Source organism: Alexandromys fortis, unplaced genomic scaffold, assembly GCF_014885135.2.
Source record: "Alexandromys fortis isolate MF-2015 unplaced genomic scaffold, M_Fortis_MF-2015_v1.1 scaffold_1, whole genome shotgun sequence".
Lineage (NCBI taxonomy): Eukaryota > Metazoa > Chordata > Mammalia > Rodentia > Cricetidae > Alexandromys > Alexandromys fortis.
The window spans coordinates 21,046,121-21,069,987 of NW_026067927.1; the positions used below are offsets into that span (position 1 = coordinate 21,046,121).

Below are 23,867 nucleotides of genomic sequence, written 5' to 3' on the forward strand. Positions count from 1 at the left end.
GGGGGGGGGGGGGGGGGGGGGGCAAGGCACGGGGTTTCTTTCCTCTTATAATTTCCAGGTCCTAATCTCAGAGAGAAGTCCAGGGAAGGAAGTTAACTCAAGAACTTGGAGGCAGGATCCAAGGAAGGCTACTTAGTGGCTCTTCCTCAGCTCTCGTGCCTGTGCCTCAAGCTCACCCTCCTAACAGGAGAGCCAGCTTCCGAAGGCTAAGAACCGTGTTTTCCTCCTCTTTTGTATGCCTCTCCATGCAAGGATAATTACACAGAAAAAGCCCAGAAATGGTTGTTGGAGTTATTCCAGCTTCTTTTTTTTTTTTTATTTCTCTCTCTCTCTTTGTCTAGAACTTCACAAAATAAACAGCACGGTTGCCCCGTGCACTGTGAGCATCCCGCTTGAATGGAATTTCACTGCTTCCAATTGGGGGGCTTGGTTTTTTTTGGTTCCTAGTAAATCATGAAAGGAAGAAGCAAGCCCCTTGGAGAAGTGTGAAGACCAAGGCAAGGACGAGCCAGCCACTTCCCTTCCCAGCTGGTTCCCTGAGAGATTTAGGGGCTGACTGTCACGAATCTCCCATTAGTGAAGCCTCCAGACCCCTCCTCGCGTGCATTTATCTTGCAAGGGGCATATTTGGGAGATGTTGCTATTCTGTTTTATCTACGGAATTGCTTTCCGTTCCAAGGACTTTTATATAAGTATTCCCTTGAACCTATTCCAAAAAGTGGGTTTTTAACCCAATAGACCATAACTGCAGTGGTTTATCGTGCATACATATTTCCAAATGTGAATGTAAGTAGATTTAGCAAAGTTAAAATAAAATTAAAACTTTTCAAAGGGCACTGTGCTTGCCTTCCCATGTTGGGCTCTTCTTCCTTTGGAGTTCTTGCACCATTTTAAAGACTAGAAACAGGAAGTGTTTCTTTCTCCCAAGTCCTTTATTCTTTTTTTTTTTTTTCCTTCTACAAGGGTGGAGGTCAGCAAACACTGAAGAGACTTCCTTCTCCTCCCCAGGCATCTCCTCTCCAAAGTAAGGGCTGGATTGTCAGTCAGTAGTGCCACACACTCCTTGCTTCCCTCCTGTCTCTGCCTAGGTCCTCTCCAGGCAGAAGCTTCGATCATTTTCCAAAATAGAAGTCTTCCCCCCTCTCAGTCCTTTTGGCTGTTCCCCTCAGTCTCCTTGCCACCTTTTCTTATCCCTTGAGCTAAAAAAAGGAAAGTCAAACCCCTTTCCAGACCCAGAATGTTCTCAGCTTCCTTTCCTCCCATTTTTTTTTTCCTCTGGGAAATCTGGGACCACCTCCTGCTCTTCTGCCACAGGGCCTTCGCGGAGTTTGTTGTCTCTTCTGAAAATAATGGTCCTCTCTGACTTCTTAGAACTTGGGGCTCAGTTGGGTCATTCACTTCTTAATTAAATTTCCCTTTTCCAGCACCTCTTCCTTTCCTCTTCTCTTTACCCCCAGCTTTAACACACACACACACATACACACAGCTCGTACTTTGTGGACGAGCCCATAGAGTCCAAGTTCTCTGATGGGCTTCACTGGTGGTCAGCGCTGCAGGGTCCTTACACATCCTTGTTGGGGCAGTGAAGCCATTCTGGGAAAGGCACTGTTGGGATCTTGCACTCTGCTTCCTTAACTTTCCACCCCTTTGCCATCTTCCCCTGCATGTATTCTGCTTTAAATCTGCTTGCTGTGACGTCACCTGGGATCTGCACGATGGCCTGAGTCCTGGGTGCCACTCAGGACTTACCAGCCCTAGGGATGCTGTCCTACAACGCGGGACACATTTGTGTTCCCTGATCAAGACTGAGATGTTTGTCGGTTATTTTTCTTTTCAATGTGATCTCACAAAAACCAGCTTCCTGGGGAAGTTTCTTTGGGTTCACAGGTCAAAGGAACGCGTGGCAGGAAAGGCACCATGGTAGGAGCAAAAGACAGCTGGTCCTGCTGTTTTATGTAACATGGTGCACTGCATGCTCGTGAGTGTGCAGGTGTGCACACCCATGCACGTACACAGCGGCCAGAGCAGGAAATCTGGCACATTGAGGTAGGATCTCTCACAGAACCAGGAGCAGGCCATTTCAGGTAGGCTGGAAGCCTAGCACACTCTCAGGATCAGCCTGTCCAACCTCCCAGGCTGGGTTCCGAGCATACACAGCCATGCCTAGCTCTTTTTCCATGGGTTTTGTCGATTTGAACTCAGGCAGCTCCTCGTGCTTGCAGAACAGGTGCTCTTACCCAGTGAACCATCTCCCCAGCCCTCTTCTACCATTTTGGATCCTGCCCAGAAGCCCAGCCCCTGGATGGCTTTGTGTGTCTGTCTAAGGTGATTCACCCCTGCGGTGCCCTTGACATTGCACTGCCCCACTGCCCCTTCTCTGCCTTCTCCCTTCACCATATTTTCACCAAACCACTTACCATGACCACCAAAAAAAAAGTGTAAAGGAAAGAAAGGGTCTTGTCAGGAAAGGAGTCAGCCTTGCACACACCCATTTCACAGATAAAACATTGAAGACTAGGGATATTACCAGGGATACTTCTGTGATTTTTTGTTTTGTTTTGTTTTGTTTTTTTCAAGACAGCGTTTCTCTGCGGCTTTGGAGCCTGTCCTGGAACTAGCTCTGTAGACCAGGCTGGTCTCGAACTCACAGAGATCCGCCTGCCTCTGCCTCCCGAGTGCTGGGATTAGAGGCGTGCGCCACCATCGCCCGGCTTCTGTGATTTTTTTTTCCCTAAGCTGCTTCCCAGCCTCTCCCAGTCCCCATGTGCAAGCCAGAAGCAGTGAGTCTTAGTGTTGCGTTCTCACAACTTCCCAACAGACCCATCTCGTCAGAGCCTTTCCCAGAACACACACAGTGACAAGGGCTCCTGGCCCTCCACATGCAGGTCTCTAACAAGTGAAGCAAGTAAGCCGCTGGCTCCTGGTGAAGCCACTACAAAGTCCCCTGCTTCTCATAAACAGCTTTGCCTCAAGGCCCACAGCTCTTGAAAGCAACCTGCAAGCCTCCTGCGTGCTGTGAAGTGCGGAGTCGAATTGGCTGCCCTCTTTCTTCTCTCCCTCATGTATGATTCATAAAGAGGTTTCTACAGGGCCAGTAACTGCAGTCAACCTGGGCTGAGCTCCCACGCGCAGCAGAAAGGGGAGTGTTAGGGGGCGAAACTCGTTTTCTCCTTTCTTTCTTCACGCAGATGTAGGTCACCTCAGGAGAGCAGAAGGACGCTGCCCCTCCCATGCAGCCTCTTCTCAGGCTTCTGTGGTTCAAAATGCTTCCAGCTGCTTCAGCCTAAGAGCCACCTGCCCCTTCATAGTCAGCCTCTCTGCAAAACACAAGGAGGCAACTCAGACCAAGTGCTAACACCAAACGTGACTTTAGGCTGAGTTTCACTAGGCCAGCGCTTTGCTCCTGATCCCACTGCAGGTGTGATGGCATGTGACCTCACACCTGCACCAAGAACCTTCTTTACATTTGGAAGGGATTTTTTTTTCTTGTATCAGAGAGTCACTTGAGTCTCTGAGGTCTTCCTTTCAAAATACAAGTGCCCAGGAGAATAGGAATGAATGCATAGTTGTCAGCTGATAGCAGGCAGTTTGTTTAGCATTTGACAAGTACCTTGTCACAAATCAAAAGTTCCAGGCTAGCCTGCGCTATGTCAAGAGACTGTCACAAACAATCAATTGGATGTTGAAATCCCCAAGCTTGGAAATGGTATACTTCTGCCTTTATTTTGAAGTCATTTTTTTTTCTTGGTTTTTCAAGACGGAGTTTCTCTGCAGCTTTAGAGTCTGTCCTGGAACTAGCTCTTGTAGACCAGGCTGGCCTTGAACTCACAGAGATCCACCTGCCTCCGACTCCCGAGTGCTGGTATTAAAGGTGTGCACCACCACCGCCCTGCTATTTTGAAGTCATTTTTAATAGCATCCCCTTCTCTGATACACTCACTCACTCAGCAGAAAGTCTTTCTGTGTGGGACAATAGGTAAGTGTGTGGAGTGTTGGGGGAGGGGACTACAAATGACTTGGAGACCTGAAACCCTTGTATTTGTGTATTTGGGTATTTGTGTCCCCCAGTGAACATCATCCCGAAGAAACAAGTCTGAGGCCTAGCAGTTGGCCCAGAAGTTTAGAAGCTCAATCCTAGCCTGAAACTAGAGTGTAGGTACAGGTGGCAGGGAGAGACCTTGATACATATACAGAGATGCAGAAAAGCTACTCAGAGCAAGAGGGAGAAAGGAAACTAACTCAGACCTAGGCAGGAGGCTCCCCTGGGTTCTGTGGTCTCCTTCGCTGTAAGGAGCACCCCACCTTACAGACAGGAAACCTCATCTAGTGTTACACGAAGCACTAGGAAGTCAGATTTGTCACCTACATCTGCTGCCAAAACTGTAGCTCTTTCCGTGGAAGCCCCGCTTTTGGATCCAACCAAACCCTGAACTTGCTGGGATCTGGCTTGGGGACCCCCAGAATTAAATGTGTAAGAGGTTTTCAGTGTAGACTCCAATTACGGTGCTTGTTGGCTGGAAGCCTGGCTAATGTTCCTGTAGTCTCTCATCCAAGAAGCCCAAGGAAGAATGACATGAACCCGAATCCTGGCCACCAACTCAGAGGACCACTCCCTTCTATGAGAGATGGGAAGGAATTGCTAGTACACCTTCACAGGGGCGCTCACACAGTGAGGACTCAGAACCCAGTACAGTCAGCCTTATCGTGATCAAGACCAAGATCATTAACATCACTCTCTGTCCCCTCCTCATATCAGGACAAGCGAGGGAGGTCCCCATGGTGGTCCGATCATGGGTGGTGGGGCGGGCGGGAGGGGTGGGGGTGGAGTGACTAGAAAAGGTAAGCGACTCTGAAGTTGCCTCTTCTATGCGGCCTCAGTAGAGGCAAGATTGGGGAAGAAAGATTCCTTGGAAACCAGGTCGCAGAGGAAATTGCCTTGCATTGCACAGGGCCAAGAGGTTGCTGTGGCAGTGCAGAGGAAGCCCTGGCCTAATTGCACTGATAATATAATCCTATAAGTCTTTCTGTCACTGAGAAGGTGGATGGGCACTTCCTGTCCCTGCCGCCCACTGCACATTGCTCCTTGGTCCTAGGAGAGACATCTGCACTCCGAATGCTATTTTAAACTGCCCTGGGCAGGCCCTTGTTATGAAGAGCCTATGGCTCCATGTTAATAAGAGGTAGTATATTAAAATGAAATCCATGCTGTTATCAATAGATCACCACTCTCCAGATCAGATTAAAGCTTCGATAATACAGGATGCAAAGGGAGGGAGATAAGGGCTGTTGAATACCTACTGTGTCACTGGCTCTAGAGACAACATAGAAACTTCAGCGCAAAATACAAATACCTTGGCAACGAACGCGGTCTGATGTATATATACGTTGATATATATATAAGCTTCTGAAGATCACAGCAGAGGCATTCAGTGATTCAAGGCCCAGTCTTTCTGAATGATAAGTTCTTCATTAAGCCTGACTTAATGAAGTCTTGCTGGAACTGTGGTTTTTCTCTTCCTGTTAAAACACTTAGCGGCTGCCCTTCCCCCATCCACTGCTCCAGCTCCTTATTTACTGGGAGTGAACCTCTACTCTCAAGGATCTGGGACAACGTTTGACATTTCTTATTAAAGGTGGGTGAAAAGGGAAATAGAAAGGACAGGATGTGACTGCTCCTAGGTATCGTGGAGGAGAAAATTTCTTACAGATCTGTGGGAGAGTGGAGCCAGAGGCAGGGACATCGGGAAGAGTCCAGAGTGGATACAATTCTGAGCCGTGAGGAGAAGGGGCCAGAGGGGATAGAGGGGAGCCTGGTGTAGCAGCCAGGGGCCCCAAAAGAGAGCGAGGTAACCAAAATGATTAGATTATGTAGGGAAAGAGAGCTGGGGAAAAGGCAGCCCCATCCCTGGGCTGGAGACGTTTAGGGGAGAGGGCCCTGTAACAGGGAGGGACTAGGGGTTACAGAGGAGAACCTGGTGGCCAGGTTCACTTCGCCATGTTAAATGGGCTCGCCAGCCATTTGTCCCAGGTTTGAAACCTAACACACGGAGCCGAGGAAGTGGTTCAGTGGTTTGAGTGGTTGTCATGGGAACATGAGGACCTAAGTTTGAGATCCAGAACCCACATAAAAAGGCCATGGTTGGCGTGTGTAACCCCAGCGTGGGGAAATGGAGATAGCAAGGATACGAGGGTCACTTGGGCACACTGACTAGCCAGCCTAGCCTACTTGGCAAGTTTAAAGCCAATGAGAGATCATTTCAGGAAAAAAAAAAAACAACAACAACAACAAAAACAAAGGTGGCCCTGTGGAAGTACACCTAAGATTGACCCGTGACCTCCACATGCATGTGCATACATGTTTCCATGTAGCTGCACACACAGAGACATGCACACACACAAAGACACACCAAAACTAATGTGGTTTTGAAAGCTTCCTATTCGTGAAATTCAAAGTGAATGTGGAGAATAAATGTTTAGTGACAATGGCAAAAGCAGGCCGCTTAGCCAGGAGAGGAAAAAGGGAGAGGTATCCCCCACCTTCTCCACAGTTGTGTTTTGGAAGAGGAATCAGAAATTCTCCAACCTCCAGCACAGAGGCCTCGGGTCCTTCCATCCGAAACCCAGTTGGACTTTGGGGGGATATTGTAAGGGAGTGATCCAGACCACACGTGTGGCCTCGGTCTCCCAGCCCCTGCTGTGTGTCCCCTCTTCCCACCCCTACAGGCTTGAAAGGACCTTAGGTGTGTCGTGAGTAGTCTCTGGACCCCTAAATGGAAGATTAGCTGCCTCCCAGAGCTCTTCTTCTTCTGAGTAGGTAGAGGAGTCCCCGTGGGCCGTCCTGCCAGGTGGACAAAGTGGCATTCGGCCTGCTCACCTGTGCCTGAGTAGTGCATGGCTTCTCTCCAGGACCTTGATCTGTCAGCCCCCCTCTCTCCTGCTCTCCGCAGCGCCCCTCCCCATGCACCTGTCTTCTGCACCCTACAGTTCTCCATCCTCACCCAAGTTCTTCTCTTCCTCGGCAGTGGAGTCTGCCCTCAACCCTGCTTCCCTTGATGATTTCCAGAGGTGGGAGTTGCCATTCCCAGTGTGGGCCATCTGAAGCTCCGAGACTGGCAGGGGGAACGTGGAGTGGCTCAGAATCTGAACCCAACAGGCAGGCCCCGGAATCTGGCTGGTGTTCCTTGAACTCCTCTGCCTCATTCTTCGGACCCCCTGTCCTTTCCAGTCCCCTCCATCAGCTCCTCCAAGCCCTTCTTTCTCCTTCTTCCCTGGCTACAGGTTTTTCTCCCAGGCAGGCGGCCTGGCTGGCCTTGGGCTCTGATAAGATCTGTCTGGGCTGCCTTTGTCTGGGCTGTACCTGCCGTTCCCTGAATGGCCCTGTTAATTGCAATTGACTCCCATAGAATGTGGAGATCAGTGCCACTTGACACCAGATGGATGTGGATGACTTTTCCAGGTGCCCCAGCAGCAGGCAGGAGGGGGCTGGGCACACATTGTAGGTTTTCACAGTAAAATCAGAAAGAATTAGGGATTTTATACATGGCGATAAGAGCTTAAGAGAATGGGTTCCTCTGGGGGTGGGGATGAAGAGCTAATTTCCTGCTGGTTCAAGCCTGTTGCCCTTTATCAGCTCCCAGCAGCCCCATTTTAGTGGTGGACACACCAAGGCTGAAGGACCAGCCTGCTGTCTGCTGCTGCCCCTCATTCTTTGATGGGGCAGTAGGGCAGGAGCAGACAGGAAACAGGAGCCTGGTCCGCTGAAAGCCTGGGACTCCCTAGAACGATGCTGTCTTTCTTCACTTGCTGGAAGCTCCAGGCAGGGAGTTAATGGGCAGCAGGGAGGCCCTGGCTCACGTTGTTCCACACATCAGTTTGTAGGACAGTCCCAGCACATGTGTGGGGCCAGGATCATCCTATTGTTCTGCACAGAAGAACACCAAAGGTGTTTTCTCTCTGCTGTTTCTGTGGGACCTGTGGGCTTAGGCTATCAGAGATGCCTCATAAAGAGGGGCTTCCGAATGATCAGGAAGAACCACGAGACCCAGAGCTTTTCTGAACTGAGTACTGTTTTGTATCCTCTAATAAGGAGACCAGGAAAGCCCCTGTGGTCACAGCAGAGGGAACCTACACTAGAGAAAGTAAATCCTTCAGAGGGGGCTGAGAAGCCCTTCATGGATACTCTCCAGTTTGGTGTCTTTCTTACCCTCCGCTTCCTTAAGTGTTAAAAGCATGAAGTTCAGAGGTGCTTAGGGCAATACTGGGGTGCACCAAACACCTTTCTTGGATTTCAGAATGACTACAAAGGAAAAAAAAAATCATTCACATACCAGTGTGTGTGTGTGTGTGTGTGTGTGTGTGAGAGAGAGAGAGAGAGAGAGAGAGAGAGAGAGAGAGAGAGAGAGAGAACGAGCGTGATTTTGTTTTGTCAAGTCTAAATTACCACTTAGGGAATTTCCCCAAAGGAAAAGGCAGAGAAACCCCAAACCCAATCCAGAATGGAATATAAAATAGCGACAGGACTCATCCCAGCCTGAGGAAGGCTCCGTTTGAAACTGGAAGCCTCGAAGGGCACGGCCTTTAATTCTTCTACTTGTAGTGCCAGGACTATCGATATCGGAGCCTCTTTCATTAATAAATTGGCAAGTCGGGAGTGGCAAGAATAGAACCCTCTCCCCCCCCCCGCCCCTCCCACCTCCAGGCTCTTCTTAATCAAAGGCTGGCTCGGTCAAACAGGAAGACCATAGAAATCAGCTGTGTGCTCTCTGCTGGGCAGAGATAGACAGCAAGAAGGGAGCCTTTCTTTACCCCCCTCTGTGAAGATGCCAGGCTGTGGGTGAACCCAAGCAAGAAGTCCTTAAAGGCCTGGCAGATCTCAGGCAACTCTGGGAATGATGCGATTTATGTATGGATTAACACAGCGATGGACCCCGAGTAGCAAAAGACGAGCACTAATTACCTGACAACGCTCCCCTCCACTCGCCTGGGTCATTGAAATTAATTTCTGCTCTCAGGTTTGGCAGCCAGCAGCTGCAAGATCTCAGCTCAACGCCCAAATGAACGGGGGAGCTGAAGTCATTTCTCTGTCTGGGCAGCGTTAGAGGAGCAGGCTACCAGATAGGCCTGGATCTCAGACACCAAGGAGTGGGTTATTTTTCTCTTTCATCAAGTGCCTGAAGTCCTTGGGTAGCACAGAGGGGAGGAGAAAAGAAAAGCAACCACCACATATTGGAGAGTTCACAACGAACTGTGAAGACTCACAGTAGATCGCCTGTCTCCTAGATAATTCATAGTTTCTCTCCATTTAACAAGAACAAAAAGTTGAATGAATGGTAGGACTGCACACGCGCACACGTGCACATGCATGCGCGCACACAAAATTCCAAGATGTGATTTGTGAACACTATGCCATAGCACCATCATTGTCAACAAGGTATTTACCTACGTCAAGGTTGAGAAAATACATAGAAGGGAACAAAAGGTCTTGGGTCTCAGTGTCAAGTAGGACACTGTAGTGGATAAGACGTTTATTAGGAGAGTTGTTAATGCCATGGACAGACAGACAGATAGACAGCAGCATGGTTGCAGCTCTGATGACAGCTCTGCCTCCACTATTCTGGTTGTGTTTGGCAATGTCTCTGGTCACAGGCTTCAGAAAGGGGAAGGTTTTGTTGCGGGAGACTGCAGCCAAGCTGTCCCAAATTCCTGGGCAGAGGGGAGGGAATTCCTGGAAAGGAAAAGGTGTGACTCTGAGGAATGGGGGAGGAAGGGCATGTTGTCAAGAGAGAGAGAGAGAGAGAGAGAGAGAGAGAGAGAGAGAGAGACAGAGAGAGAGACAGAGAGAGAGACAGAGAGAGAGACACAGAGAGAGAGACACAGAGAGAGACAGAGAGAGAGACAGAGAGCCTTGTATCTTTAGCCCTCACAGGTCCCTAATCTGGCGACCTGAGATCTGGTAACTGCTTTGGAGAAGTGAGACAGGTATGTGATCATGCTGGAGTCTTGCTTTTGCTCCTACAACAGCTAGAACAAGGAAGGGGGTGTGGCCTGATCAGCCTGAAGCCCCAAACCTAACCTGAAGAGGGTGGAGGGAAAGGGAGGAAATATGAGTCATAGGTAGTACATAACCTCAGGGCTTCAAGTTCACCATACTTCCTGTCCCCTTGTGTTGATTGTTTTGTTGTTTTGTTTTAATGTTGGGGGAGGGTCTGGTTGTGTGGTCCAGCCTGGCCTTGAAAGCCTGTTCTTTCTGCCTTTTCCCCAGCTTGTGAGGTTATGGGTGAGTGCTGACCTTCAGCTTTCTGAATGTAGAACTCTTGAGACTGTTGCTTACAGTAGTATAGACTGACCATTTCTAATACAAAACCCCAAATCTGAAACACTCCGTGTCTGAAACTCTTTTATCTTTTTTTTTTTTTTTTCAAGACAGGGTTTCTCTGTGGTTTTGGAGCCTGTCCTGGAACCAGCTCTTGTAGACCAGGCTGGTCTCAAATTCACAGAGATCCACCTGCCTCTGCCTCCCAAGTGCTGGGATTAAAGGCGTGGGCCACCACCGCCTGGCCTCTTTTATCTTTGTTTGTTTGTCTGTTTGAGTTAGGGTTTCCCTTAGCCTAGCCTGGCCTGGAGGTTACCTGCAGCTGTGGATGACCTTGACTGCCAGTCCCATCTGGTCCCTATGGGCTTTGTTGTGCTGGGCCTACATTAGTCTGGTTTTCTGTGGTACTGAGGATGTTAGGCAAGCATTCTTCCAACTGAGCCACAAATCCAGCCTCTTGAACTTCATATACTATGTAAGAGACACCAATAAATACCCCATTCACATTCGGGTTTCTTCTCCAGGACACCTCAGGAGTCAAGCACATGCTTCTATTTATCTAGCTAAACAAAATCAGCTTTGATACCTATTTCTGAATTATGAATCTAAGGTTTTGGAGCATCTGTGACCAGTGCAGAAATCCCACAACCAGTTCAGGGGTAAGTACCAGGACTCGAACCCCCGTCTCAGCGTCTCCACCAAGTATCCTTACATGTCACCCATGAGTAACAATTAGGCCTCTTCTCCCACATCCAGCTCAAAACCTGTGACCTCGAGGCAAATGACTTCCACACCTCATTACCACTCCCCTGAGCCGTCCAGCCCCCAGTAGACCAGGGAGGTTAATCAGCCACGCACCGAATCTGCTTATAAGGCTGTTTCATGTACGATTTTTATATCTTGGCTCCTAATAATGGTCCCATTATAAATGATTGTCTCACTATGATATACTGGTTCCTTGCCTTCTAGGAACTGATTTAAAAGGAAGCCCTGGACTCCTTGTGCCCACAGAGTTTATTCATACTACACTCTGCTTGCTCAGCAGCTGAAGAGGTATGGGCAGGGGGCGAACAACTCCCCTCTAAAGAAAAAAAAAATTTCCAGCTTGAGGCGGTTGGTGTAATTAGTTCAGCTCAGCTGATGGTTTGATGATGCCATATGAAGACATCCCTGCTCTTCCCAGGCCCCTCCCCAGGCCCAAGCTTCCTGCATGATCTGAAGTGCCAGTGGACATGACTCTCCCTGCTACATCCTTCCCCCTTTCTTTATGCCACCAAACATTTTCAAGACGTCTAGGAGAACTTCAAATAGCAGATATGGTGGAAACTTATCATATACACACACAATGTATTTCCTCTCTCAAGCCTAGGTATATTTGTTCAGTAATTAACAATTTAGTCTCTATTATGAGCCAGTCTTATGAATATACTGTGAACTCTAAGAGGACAGAAGAGGTGAGAGCAAGACACATATTGGTCTGCTCATTAGGAATATGGACAAGAAAGGACTGCACCAGAGAGTGGAATGCTGGCTGTACGAGTGCTAGAGTCAAAGCCTGCACCTCTGATACCCAGGTAAATGCTCAGTGGGTATTATAGCCCCCTATAACCTAGTCATTCTGAAACAGAGACAGGGATCCCTGGAGGAAGCTGGTTTTCTAGGCTAGCCAAATCATCGATCTCTGGGCTCCAGTGAGAGACCTTGCCACAAACATGAGGAAGATGGCCGAAGAGATGGCTCAGCAGTTAAAAGTACCAGATACTCTTCCAGAGGACCTGGGTTTGGTTCCTACCGCTCATGTGACAGCTAGTAATCATTTGAAGCCACAATTCCAAGGATCTGGTGTCCCGTTCTGGCCTCTGTAGGCATTGTGTATATACGATGCACAGGCATGCATTCAGACAGAGCATCCATACACACACATACAGAAGAGGGATGGAGAGTTGGTTTAGCAATTAAGAGGGTGCGCTTCTCTTGCACACCACCCGAGTTCAGTTCCCAGCACCCACGCCAGGTTGCTTGTCATCACCCATAACTCCAGCCCCTGCAGAATCTGACACCTCTAGTCTCTGCCCTCAGATGCTCATACCCATTCCCCCTCCACACACGTCCATACATACCATTAAAAACAATAAAAGAAAAACTTTGAAAATACGTGCATATACACAAGTATTTGTATACACACACATAGGCCTGCACACATGTGAACATGCATGCACATGTGTCACCACACACTCGAAGAATATAGAGAAGAAGTTGTAAAAACCACTTGTGAACTTTTCTGTCTAGTTGTTATTCGTATGTGCACGGCCTTCGGCCTTGCTGCTCAGTGAGGGCTGAAAAGGGCTCTGTTTCCCAGAAAGTTGGCTTGCATGACTGCATCTTTAATTTCTTCTTGGCATGCTTTGAAGATGAAGTACACACGTGCATTTCACACTGATTTCATATTCTTTTTTTTTTTTTTTTTTTTTTTTTTGCTGTTGTTTCATTTTTGTTTTTTCAAGACAGGGTTTCTCCCTGTAACAGTCCTGTCTGTCCTGGAACTCGCTTTGTAGATCAGGCTGGCCTCTGATTTTATATTCTTACCTATAAATTACAGATAACTCCTCTTTGACATTCCATAGATGGGAGGCCACATCCACATCCCACAGGCAGACGTGTGTACCCTTGTCACTTGTGTGAAACTGGTGTGCTGGTGCCTTTCTTCCTACTCCAGTCCTCTATGAGGTCAGCCAGTAGATGCTTGAGCTTGACCCTGAAGCTCCACCCCTAACTAGAGGCTCCACTGTGACTCCAGGACACCGATGTAGAGATGCATTTTTCATGTCTAGGTTGTTCACTAGGGTCTTTGAGATTGTGTAATTAGCATATGTTGTCATAATGATGTATTTATTGTAATGGAAGTGTTCTCCAGAAACCAGATTTAATAGTTTTAAATCAGAAGCCGACATGGACTTATAGAAATTCCATTCACAGTAAATTTCATGCCTGGTGAAAGGTTAGGGAATGGGTTTCCGTGGCACATCCTCCCCATCCCACAAATCTCAGCCAGTCTACCATGTTTCACTGAGTTTTGGAAAGCGAGCCATACTAACGTACACAGACAAGTTCAAAGTTTACCCACTCGCCTGTGTGCCTCGCCTTCCACAGAAGATGGAACGGGAAGAGGTAGCTCGAGTTTGTATGCTGAGCCCTTATAGAATGCGACTCTCCTTAAGGGAGCAGCCCCTAAGCCCAGCACTGACAGGAACTTGGCTTTTCTTCTGTTCAATTGATAACCCCCTTGACTGCAAAGCCATTGCCCATCTGTTCAGCATCAGATTCCAGGGGAGGCTGGACCCGCCCCCTCCCCTAATGCCTAGGTACCTCACATCTCTCAACTGGTGTTGGGAAGTAGCAAAGATTTCTTACATTGTGTCGAAAGTACCAGGGTAACACCAGCATGTATCATCCCTCCTTATCCTGTGTGTGCATCCCCAGCATGCTTAAACAGCAGAGAGAGAAAGAGAGAGAGCCCTGAGGTGTTGGAAGACTGTGGTTCCTTTGTGTCTACAGAAAAGATATAACGATTGAATTAGACTCTTAAATATCTATGGCTGTCAGGTTGAATACAAGTAACTATTCAGTGCTTTAAGTCTGGCAAGAGAACAAGTCCCCTGGAGGTGGGAAGCCATGTGGGTCCCTGGAAGTGTGAGCAGATTGTTAAAACAGTTTCAGATCTGGGCTGGAAGGAAGCCAGAGTCTATCCTTCATGCCTATCTAAGGTCTGGGTCAAAGCTCTGGCTTTCACCTTGCCTCTCACTGAGAACCTTGAGGCTCACACTTCCAGGGACTAACCTCTTGTCTGTCCCCAGGCCGGACCCCTGCCTCCCTTCCTTCCACCAGTACAGGTGTTAAGCTTTAGGGCATGGGTGAGGAATCCAGCTACAGCACATGCAAGCCATGAAGAAGAACCTCTCTGCCATCAGAGTGTTTTTTGTTTGTTTTTGTTTTTTGGAGTCAGGTACAGCTGCATCCCACCAAAGTGAATTCTAAGAGACTGATTGGCTAACCTTGTTTGTTACTTGTTCTAAGTCTTAGTTTTCTCATCTGTAGAATGGGACAGGGCACGCCCTTAGTCACCACCACAAGGAGGGAGATGTAGTATAAATGACGCAGTAGGAGGATGCTGAAAACAGCCGGTGACTGTAACCAGTTGTACTCCTGTCGTTGTCTACCAGGGTCAGGTGGCATTGGCAAGGCTGGCACTGTCTTAGAGTGTGTCCTGAAGGAAGCTCAAGGGCAAGAGCCCTGATAATGTAATATACATGTGCAAGCCAGAAATATCACACATGACCACGGACCACACAACACGCTATAGAGGAAACCCTAATAAGGCAGGTGTGGTAGCACGGATGGCTTTAGTCTCAGCACTCAGAGGCAGAGACTACCCCCGATCTTTGTGAGTGCAGGGCCAGCTTGATCTAAATATATGTTCCAGGCTACCCAGGGGTACATAGTAAGATCCTGTCTCAAACAAGGAAGGAAGGAAGGAAGGAAGGAAGGAAGGAAGGAAGGAAGGAAGGAAGGAAGGAAGGAAGGAAGGAAGGAAGGAAGGAGAAAAAGAAAAAATAATGATAATGTGTAAAATAATGCAAACCCCTCAGCAGCTTGCCTTCCTCTCCAGGTCCCTAGACAGAGCTACTCCTCTACCTGTTTGGGGTTCCCAGTGGTACCACCGAATTAGTCAAGCATTTACATTTTCCTCTGACCATATTTCCCCAGCCAAATCTCCCCAATTCTGCAGGATTGTGGCTGTATCACACCCCACCTCAATACATCGATGCCAGTCAAGCCTCTGGGTTCTCGTGGAGATAACACACATGTGCATGTGGCCCCATGGATACTGTGTATGTGTGGCAGGCATCTACCTGCTCATCTCTCCCTCTCTGGGTACATATAATTACATGTGCCATATAAAAGGATTCATAATATCTAGTTTCTTCTCTTACCAGATTCAGGCTTTTCTGCACTAAGAGTGAGCAGGCAAAAAAACAGCTGTTATTTCCTGCGCGCGTCTGTTCCTATAGCATGGTGCCCTTCCTAACCTGCCTTCGCTAATGGTCTCAGTAAATTATTTCATTAGACCCAGCACAGAATCTGATTTAACTGATACTCTTTCTTTTCTTTTTAGACAGTCATTTTTCTAAGTGTGTGTAGTGTGCATGTGAGTGCAAGGGCCCACAGAGGCCAGAAGAGGCTTTCAGATCCTTTGGACCTAGATTTGGTTCTGAGACCCCCTACATGAATGCTGTAAACTGAGCTCAGTTCCCTTGAAAGAGCAACAAATGCCGTCGCCCTTGCCTGATTTGGCTTGCTTTTTCCTCAGCAGGATCTTATTTTTTAACATATATGTAAATGTATGTTTGTGTAGGTGCATGCGGAAACCAGGCAGCCTCAGGAGTTGTCCTTAGCAGTACCATCCCACACCCCTTTGAGGCAGGGTCTCTCATTGGCCTGGTGCTCAGCAAAAGGCCGGACTGTCTAGCCAGTGTGCCTCAGGGGTCCTAGGTCTCTCTACCTCTCCAGTGCTGGGATTACAGCACACCTGGAATATTTATGTTGGTTCTAAGGATAGACCCCTGGTTCTCATGTTTGCAGGGTAAATATTCTAGAAAATAAGCCATTTTCCAGCCCCTTATCAAATTCTTGCATTCATGTATCACTTGTTTGAAAAATCAACTTTTGTGGGTTTGCTTTGGGTAGACAGATAACATGCATGGTAGAAGACTGAGAAGTAGAAACCTTTAGAAACTTAGAAGACAGGTTAAATGTTCTATCAGTTTTTTTACTCTAAGGTAAATCCTCTTACTATCTTGTATATTAGTCTTCTCTTCTGAATGCTAGCATTTAGCAAGCTGAGTTCATAAACTATCATATAAGAATGTTTGAATCATTAAACACTTCTTGGAAAATGTTTTAGTGACTCTTGAGATGGCACCATATGGAAGAATTGTGTTTTATTGGACCATTTCCTGCTTTTTTTTATGGTTGTGGTATTTACATTGTGAATACTGAATTTTTAAAAATTAATTAAGGTTGTTTATTACTTGTTTTATCTTAAGCATTTTGGTTGATACAGCGTCTCCTCTCTATGTAGCCGAGGCTTGCTTTGAATCTGCTATATAGCCGAGTCTGGCTTCACACTTTCCACCTTCTTGGCTTAGCCTCATAATACAGACCACTGCTGTACTGAACTGGCTTAGCGATTATTATGGATGACTCTAGATGCCCTTCCTTGTCTATGGTGAATCTCTGCCCATCTGGCAAACCTGTTTACCAATCAGTGGTTGGTTAGGCAGTAGTCATGTGACCCCATCGCTGGCCGTGTGTCATTATGGAGATTCTGATATAAAACTTGGCCTTCTTGCCTCTGGGCTCCAGGGGTCCACAGAGGAGAAACTTAAACTTGTCTTTGATTTGTGGTTATTGCTTGAAGAGTACATCCTCTCTGAGCATGAGTATGGCCACAAATTCAGTTTGGGCAACCTAAACTCTTGCAGAAACTTCATGGGGCGTGTGTGTGTGTGTGTGTGTGTGTGTGTGTGTGTGTGTGTGTGTGTGTGTTGGACAGAGGAGAGGATAGTCTCTAGTATTGTGTCTTAAAAGGTACTTACCCTGTTTTTTTTTTTTTTTTTTTTTTTTGAGAGCTAGTCTCTTAATATGGCCTGAGCTCACCGATAGGCCAGGCTGGTTGACCAGCAAGCCCTAGGGTTCTACATGTCTCTATCTCCCCAGCACTGGCTTTAGGAGTACATGCCATCACTCTGACCTTTTAACAGGCCCTCATGCTTGTGTGGTGAGCACTTTATGGACTGAGCCTTCTCCCCAAACCAAGAAACATTTTCTAAGTTATGCTTTTGCTACTTGAAGCAGCATGCTCTCCCTCAGCTCCATCATGTAGAGAAACTCAAGTCCTGAGTACACATGTCATGTCCAGGACTTAGAATGTGAAAACTGCAGCTCACAGTGGCTTTGCCCCTCACCTGGCCTCTTGATGTGGATAAGCTTCCAAACCCTGATGGGTTGTAAGCTTTTTGTTGTTACTACACAAATCGCAGGAATTGCAAGATACAAATTCCTTTGTGAAAATAAAACATACCCTGGTGTTTATCACGAACCTGGTATCAAGTGCTATTTTAGATTTGAAGAAGATACCATTGAACAAAACAGAGGCTGTATCTTCCTTTGTGGTTTTTATATACTAATGAAGTTTCTTTTTATATTCTAGTGAAGTTTTTATGTTCTAATGAAATAGATAAACAATAAACACAGCACTTTGGGAAAGGGCCCAGACTCATTCCAATTCTGATTCTCCAGGATTTAAATAGTGATTTGAGGTGAACAATTATTTATCCTATCTATCTATCTATCTATCTATCTATCTATCTATCTATCTATCTATCATCTATTGTTATGCCCAAATCTGCTAAGTCCCCCCAAAAGCCATCAAGGAGACTGAGTTCCTTATGTAAAGCAAAGAGCCTTTAGTTTATGCAAGTTTGCAAACTCGGTCTCTCTACATTTCCAACGTATTGAAATAAATGGGCATCCCAGAGCTTAGTTAGAGTTGGGTTTTTATAGTAGTAAAGGTGGGGGTAAGGGGTTTCTGAGGTTCAGGACCCCTGATTGGCTGATATTTGTCTAGGGCTGTCCTGGGGAGTGTGTGCTGGCAGGTTGGAATAGTGGTTGGAATGGTTGGAACATTAGGCATTTCCTTTGGATGGACTGTCCTGGGTGGTGCTCAGGTAATCTTAGTTCAAGGTCCTTCCTGCAATTTGGTATTTTTGCTTCAGGGTAAACTACTGAGACTCATGCCTCCGTTAAATTCATCAGTGACTGAGTCCTACTCTCACAAGTGATGATGGTTGGAAGTAAAGAACTTCCTTTGAGGGATCTGTTCATATTTAGCTTCTCATAGCTGGCTCCTATGCTATCATCTTCTGTTTACCAATAACCTATCATATATCTATTTATATTATCAATATAATTGTATGCCTACCCATTATCTCTCATTTACAATATGTATGTGTCAATTTTATATCATTTCTTTTTATAGAAGTTTTTTTAGATTATTTTATCTGTATGAGGATTTTGCCTGCTTGTATATCTGTGTACACAGGCATATAGTACCTGATAAGTACCTGAGGAGGCCAGAAAGGGGCACTGAATACCTTGGGACTGGAGTTACAGACAGTTGTGAGCCAACACGCAAGTGCTGAGAATTACAGCCTGGCTCTCTCTCCAAGAGCAACAAATTTTGTTACCTGCTGAGCTGAATTTCCAAGCCTTTCGTACCTTTCTTAACACAGATTCTAAGTAAATAAAGATTTAGGAACTCACTTTTACTATAGTCTCGATTTTTTCAAACAGATCAATGTTTTTTATTGTTGTTGTTTTGGTCTTTGAGATAGGGTTTCTATGTGTTAACAGCCCTGGTCTGTTCTAGAACTCATTCCACAGACCAGGGACCCAGGCTGCCCTTGAACTCACAGAGTGCTGGGATTAAAGGCGGGCACCACCACACCCATCCAGATTAATGGTTTTTTGTTTTGTTTTATCTGGTGTCTCTGACACCTGTTTAAGGTATTGGCAGAACAGAAAACAAAGTTAAGTTTAGGAAAAAACTCTTGTCACATGTGAGTCATGTGCTAGGCAGCCTTTAAAAGCTGGACGCGCCATCTTCAGCTCTCTGTCTGCACACCGACCTCACCAGGCCTGTACACTGCCCCCCTCCATAAACTCCTTAGTGGGTTTGTTGCGTGTTCCATGCTCCCTTCTCACTCACGCCAGGTAATTTCACTTTTCTACCTTATATTATAAATAAGGAAACTGAGGCCCAAACAGAGGCCATGACTCACGTGTGCCTGGGTGACAATGGAGTCTTGAACTCGTTCCTTCCCTTCTCCCTCCTCTCTGCCTTTGCTGCTCCTCCCTCCTCAGCAGGGTGGGAATAAACACTAAATTTGATTTGACTGCTTAAATAAAACAGCTTATAAAGTGGTATAGAGCCATGCCTTTCTTGTCTCAGAACTTGACATCATAAAGTTGGCTCAGTCTCCTCAGCCTGTATCTTAGGGGAACAAGTAAATTAAACAAGTAATTATATCCATAATGTTTTTAGAAGTTAGAAGATTTAAATATATGAATCTCATCTGAGCGTTGCAGCCTTTTGTCTGTGGTGTTTCCTGCCAAAAGATGTCTTGACAGGAAATAAACATTAAAATAATCTTTAATCCCTTGTCTGGTCTATTGCCATTAACAATTGATGTGCTTTAATTTTGCGGGATTTTAACTACAAAATGGAATGGCTAAGTAGTGATAATTGGGTTTGGAATTATACGGCCATTTACATCAACAGAGATGCAAGAGGCTGGGAGGGAGGTGATTAATTATTTACTATTTCCTGGCTGTGGTTCCTATTATAGAAGTTTCTGGTACGTTCTGCCGTGAACAATTATCACCAAGTGAAAGTAAACAAATCTGTGATTTGAGCTGTGTTTAGAACTTAGACCCCACCGCGGTGACGTGATTTGATTTTCACAGTCCCTGTGGACTACATGTGTTCTTTTTCTCCCCACTCCCCCACCTCTGTGTGGAAGCCTGCTCGTATTTGTGTGTCAGTCTTTTGGTTTTCTTCTCCCTTTTCTCTTGGTTGTATTTGAGAGAGTTGCAGTGTAATTCAGGTCTTCAACTTGGGACACTCTTCCTGCCTCAGCTTCCTGAGTGCTGGGATTGCGAGTGTGAGCCACAGTGTTGGCATCTCTGTGAGTTTCAGGTTCCAGAAGTGAATTTCAAGGAATGCTGTTCAAATCTGAGCAATAAAGGTACTCTAGACTCTCTTCTTCCTTTTTAACCATTTCCCAACATAGTTGAGAAATGAGACCCGGACATGGTGGTGCTTGTCATGAATGCTCATGTACATGTATGTTGTTCACTTGGGCAAGGGCATCAGAAGGCAGCTTTCCCGGTGTCTTTTGAGGGCTGGAGAGACAACTTAGCAGTGAAGAGCTCTTGCTGCTCTTGCAGAAGTTCTGAGTTCAGTTCCCAGCTCACATGTAACTCGCAACCACCTGTTACTGCAGCTCCAGGAGATAAAGCACCCTCTTCTGGCCTCCAGGGGTACCTGCACTCAAGTGCACATACCCACACACAGACACAGACACATGCACATACAATAAAGAAGTAATTTTTTGAAACGTTCTTTTTTATTTTTCTTTTTTTATTTTTTGAGACAGGGTTTCTCTGTGTAATTTGAACTGTAGCTGTCCTGGAACTTGCTCTGTAGACCAAGCTGGTCTTGAACTCACAGAGATCCACCTGCCTCTGCCTCCCAAATGCTGGGATTAAAGGCGTGCATCACCACTGCCCAGCCAATGTTCATCTTTGAAATAATCTGTTTAACAAGAACTGTCAAATGATCATCTAAAATGTCACAGCAGTTTTCTCTCTACTCTTCCTGCATAGAAATATCTTTGACCATCCCCCTTCTAAGGAGTTGGCACCTACTACAAAAGAGATCGAAATGACCGACAGGCAGTTCATTTTCTAAAATTTACGTAGCTCTCATGTATTCTGGGCTTCTGAAGTTGCCACTTTGTAACAGTGTGAAGCCCGATGCCCAAGTCTGACCATCCTCTGCCTCTGCCCCACCCTTTTCAATAATTCGTATTGATTTTCTGTGTGACGTTATCTGCTTAGTACAGAGTAGGATTGGGCAGCTGCTTGCCTGTATCTGGCCACTCCTTATCAAATGCTTATGATTTAGCTTTGGCCCTATCTTCTGGGAAGGTGTTTCTTATTTTTATCTGTTTCCTTAAGGATAGGCTGATGTTGACAAGCCTGTAATAAATCTGTCTTGAGGAGAGATGTGAGGATAAGGTGTCGTGCACTCCATGTTTGGGGTGTGCATCAAGGAGGGGGGTTGCAGGGATTGCTTCTGGACAGATGTCATCTTTTATTAAAAGTAGTTGATACTCTCGATGTGGGGGGGAGATTAGAATGGAGTGCTCCAGAGACAGCAGAACCCTCCTGCCGGTGTTGAATAACTAAGAGCTCAGTCGTCACAGCTGATTCTCACTACTGCCTCGTGTCTGCTCTTGAAATAATGTTGATATCTGAGTGAAGCTAAAGGTCACCATGGTCACCCTCAACCCTACTAGGTCCCACAAAGTTTTGTTCCCCTCTTCCAATGGAAACCCTGTCCCTCTCAGCACTCACCCCTCACAGATTCTCCCCCAGCTCCCAGCGAACACAAATGTGCTTTCCATTTCTGGAGATATGTCTGGGCTCTGCGGGATGGTTTTTGAGGAGCTGAGCCACATCCCAAAGAACGACGTCAAGCAAAGATCTCAGCGAATGCCAACAGAACTTAGGCATAGTAAGCACAAAGATTCTGGAGTTGAAATTCTCTTGACCTTTTCAAAGGAGAGGCAGCAGCCACTTTTTGCAGTCAGGGTGGTGGGTGAAGAAGTCAGAGGGTCTCACCAACCACAGCATGAAGCCACTGAAACATACATCCCTTAGCCTCTTGTCCATGTCCTGGTAGCCAGTTTGGGCTGCCACCAGGTAAGCACCCAGCACATCTTTATGGAGACCACTCATGGAAGAAGGGGTGAGTTGAAGAGCCATGGGAATTCATGCCCCTGGTGCCCTGAGCCGCTCCTCGGTCAGGCAGGCGCTCCTTCACAGTTTTTCCTTCGGTGATGGCTTTGGTTCCCTCCATTTTCACAAGCAGGGAATCCAAGCTTAAAAAAATGTTTTTCTTTTAAACTGTGAGTAGAAAGAAGAGCCAGCAGTGTCACAGCCCTGTGTGCAAATATTTTACTATGCTCCCTTCTGCAAATGGACATAGTCTGTCAATATCTGTGTGTCTGGGAAGGGCCAGCCTGCAGAGAGGCTGTAAATAGACGCTTGGTGTGGCGATCCATTATGTCCCCGCTGAATTAGGTTCATTGAGAGTCTGTTATTAAAGCAGGATTTCTCTAAATTATTAGCAGTTAAAAATAGGAAAATAGATTTCAAGGGGGGGGGGAGTTACAGGCAGCCAGTGACCAATTCTAAATGTGTGCATGGGCGGAAATTGGAATTTGCCAAACATGAATAGGCACTTACAATGTGACTAGAATTGGTTCTGTCATGTGTCAGCCTAATAGCCGAAACCCTGGTTCAATACAATGAACCTGGGGAGGTTTGCTTAATGAAAGAACTGACGTTTTCTGCGTGGTGGCTGCATTCATCAGCCCGCATCCTGTTCATTACGCTACAAAGGGCTGCCAATGGGAATCAGTGGGATCATCTATTAGGGAACCGTGATGGGGACAAAAGATAGCAGAGGCCAGGGCCATGTGGGATTGTCTGCCGTGGTCAGGGTTACCAGAGCCGTGGGCTGTGATCATGGGCCATGTGTTTCTAAGCAGGCATGAGGACTTCTGGAGTCATGGGAGGAATCCTTTCTTTCTCTGTCCCATACTGGTCACCACAGCCTAGGAAAACTGAGAGGGGAACATTGCCACCTAGCCCTGGTTGTTCCTTATTTGTAAGGAGTTAGTTCCCAACTCTAGTGTGTCCCTATGAGGTTTTAAGCTCTTCCTAGGTCTAAGGGTGGGACTCTGAGTCACTGGACAGCATAGATAATATAAGGTGAGCTAACTGGCCAGGTTGACTTGGGAATGGTCCTGGTGGAGTAAAGAGAAGGTTGTTAATTCCCAGGGTCACTTAAGTCTGTGCTAGCTGCGCCTCCCCTAATGAGACTGTTTAGTAGGGTTCTTTCCCGCAGAGTTTAGTGACTGAGAAGAGATTATAAAGACAGAGAGAGAGAGAGAGAGAGAGAGAGAGAGAGAGAGAGAGAGAGAGAGAGAGAAAGTTTGCATTTAATTCTCTGAACACATTCCTGTAAGGAGCTGCAGAAGGAAGCCACAGGAAGTTTTAACAATGGGCAGCTTCTCCTAAACCTGGGGTGGTCAGGTTTTGAGATTTCCATAACAAGGGTCTTCAAAGAGATGTAGAGGAAGGAAGGTGCCTTGCCTGTTTGCTGGAACCCTAAAACCCATGCTAACTAAACTAAAACAAACCAAATTAACAGCAACAACAGAAAACCTCCTTACATAATTATCAACAGTTTGGATTGCCGATATTTGTGTCTTTATTTCTTAAACTTTATATGAGTGTAAAACCACAGTTTCCCCCTCTTCCTCTTCACTTGGGCTCACCATCTCCGGGTTCACAAGTGGCAGTTGTCTACAGACCTTCCTGCTTTCACAAAGGTTAAGCTTAGACTCTCTTTCGACAAGGTTATTACTAGTGTGAAACCAGAGGGTGTTTTGAAATGCAGAGGACAGTGGCCAGCAGACAGACTGTCAGTGTCCTGGCACAGCATGTGTGTCTATGTCAGAGGGCAATCCTGGGTGTTGTGCCTCACCTACTGTCCAGATTGAGACACGGTCTTTGTTACTCCCTGCATATGCCAGGCCCTGTTGTTGAAATAAGAAGCGGCGGGGCTGCGTCCCCAACACCC

The 23,867-nt window shown here is 46.6% G+C and overlaps 1 protein-coding gene and 1 long non-coding RNA gene across 2 annotated transcripts in view; one reads left to right on the forward strand and one right to left on the reverse strand.

Annotated features, from left to right (window-relative positions):
- Positions 1–23,867, forward strand: part of Wwox (WW domain containing oxidoreductase) — an 863,064-nt gene that overhangs the window by 426,741 nt on the left and 412,456 nt on the right. The window lies entirely within an intron of this gene.
- LOC126502674 (uncharacterized) lies at positions 302–7,303 on the reverse strand. The gene is made up of 2 exons (XR_007592011.1): positions 6,999–7,303; positions 302–3,317 (listed from the first exon to the last, which is right to left on the reverse strand). It is a non-coding gene; the product is annotated as an uncharacterized lncRNA (long non-coding RNA).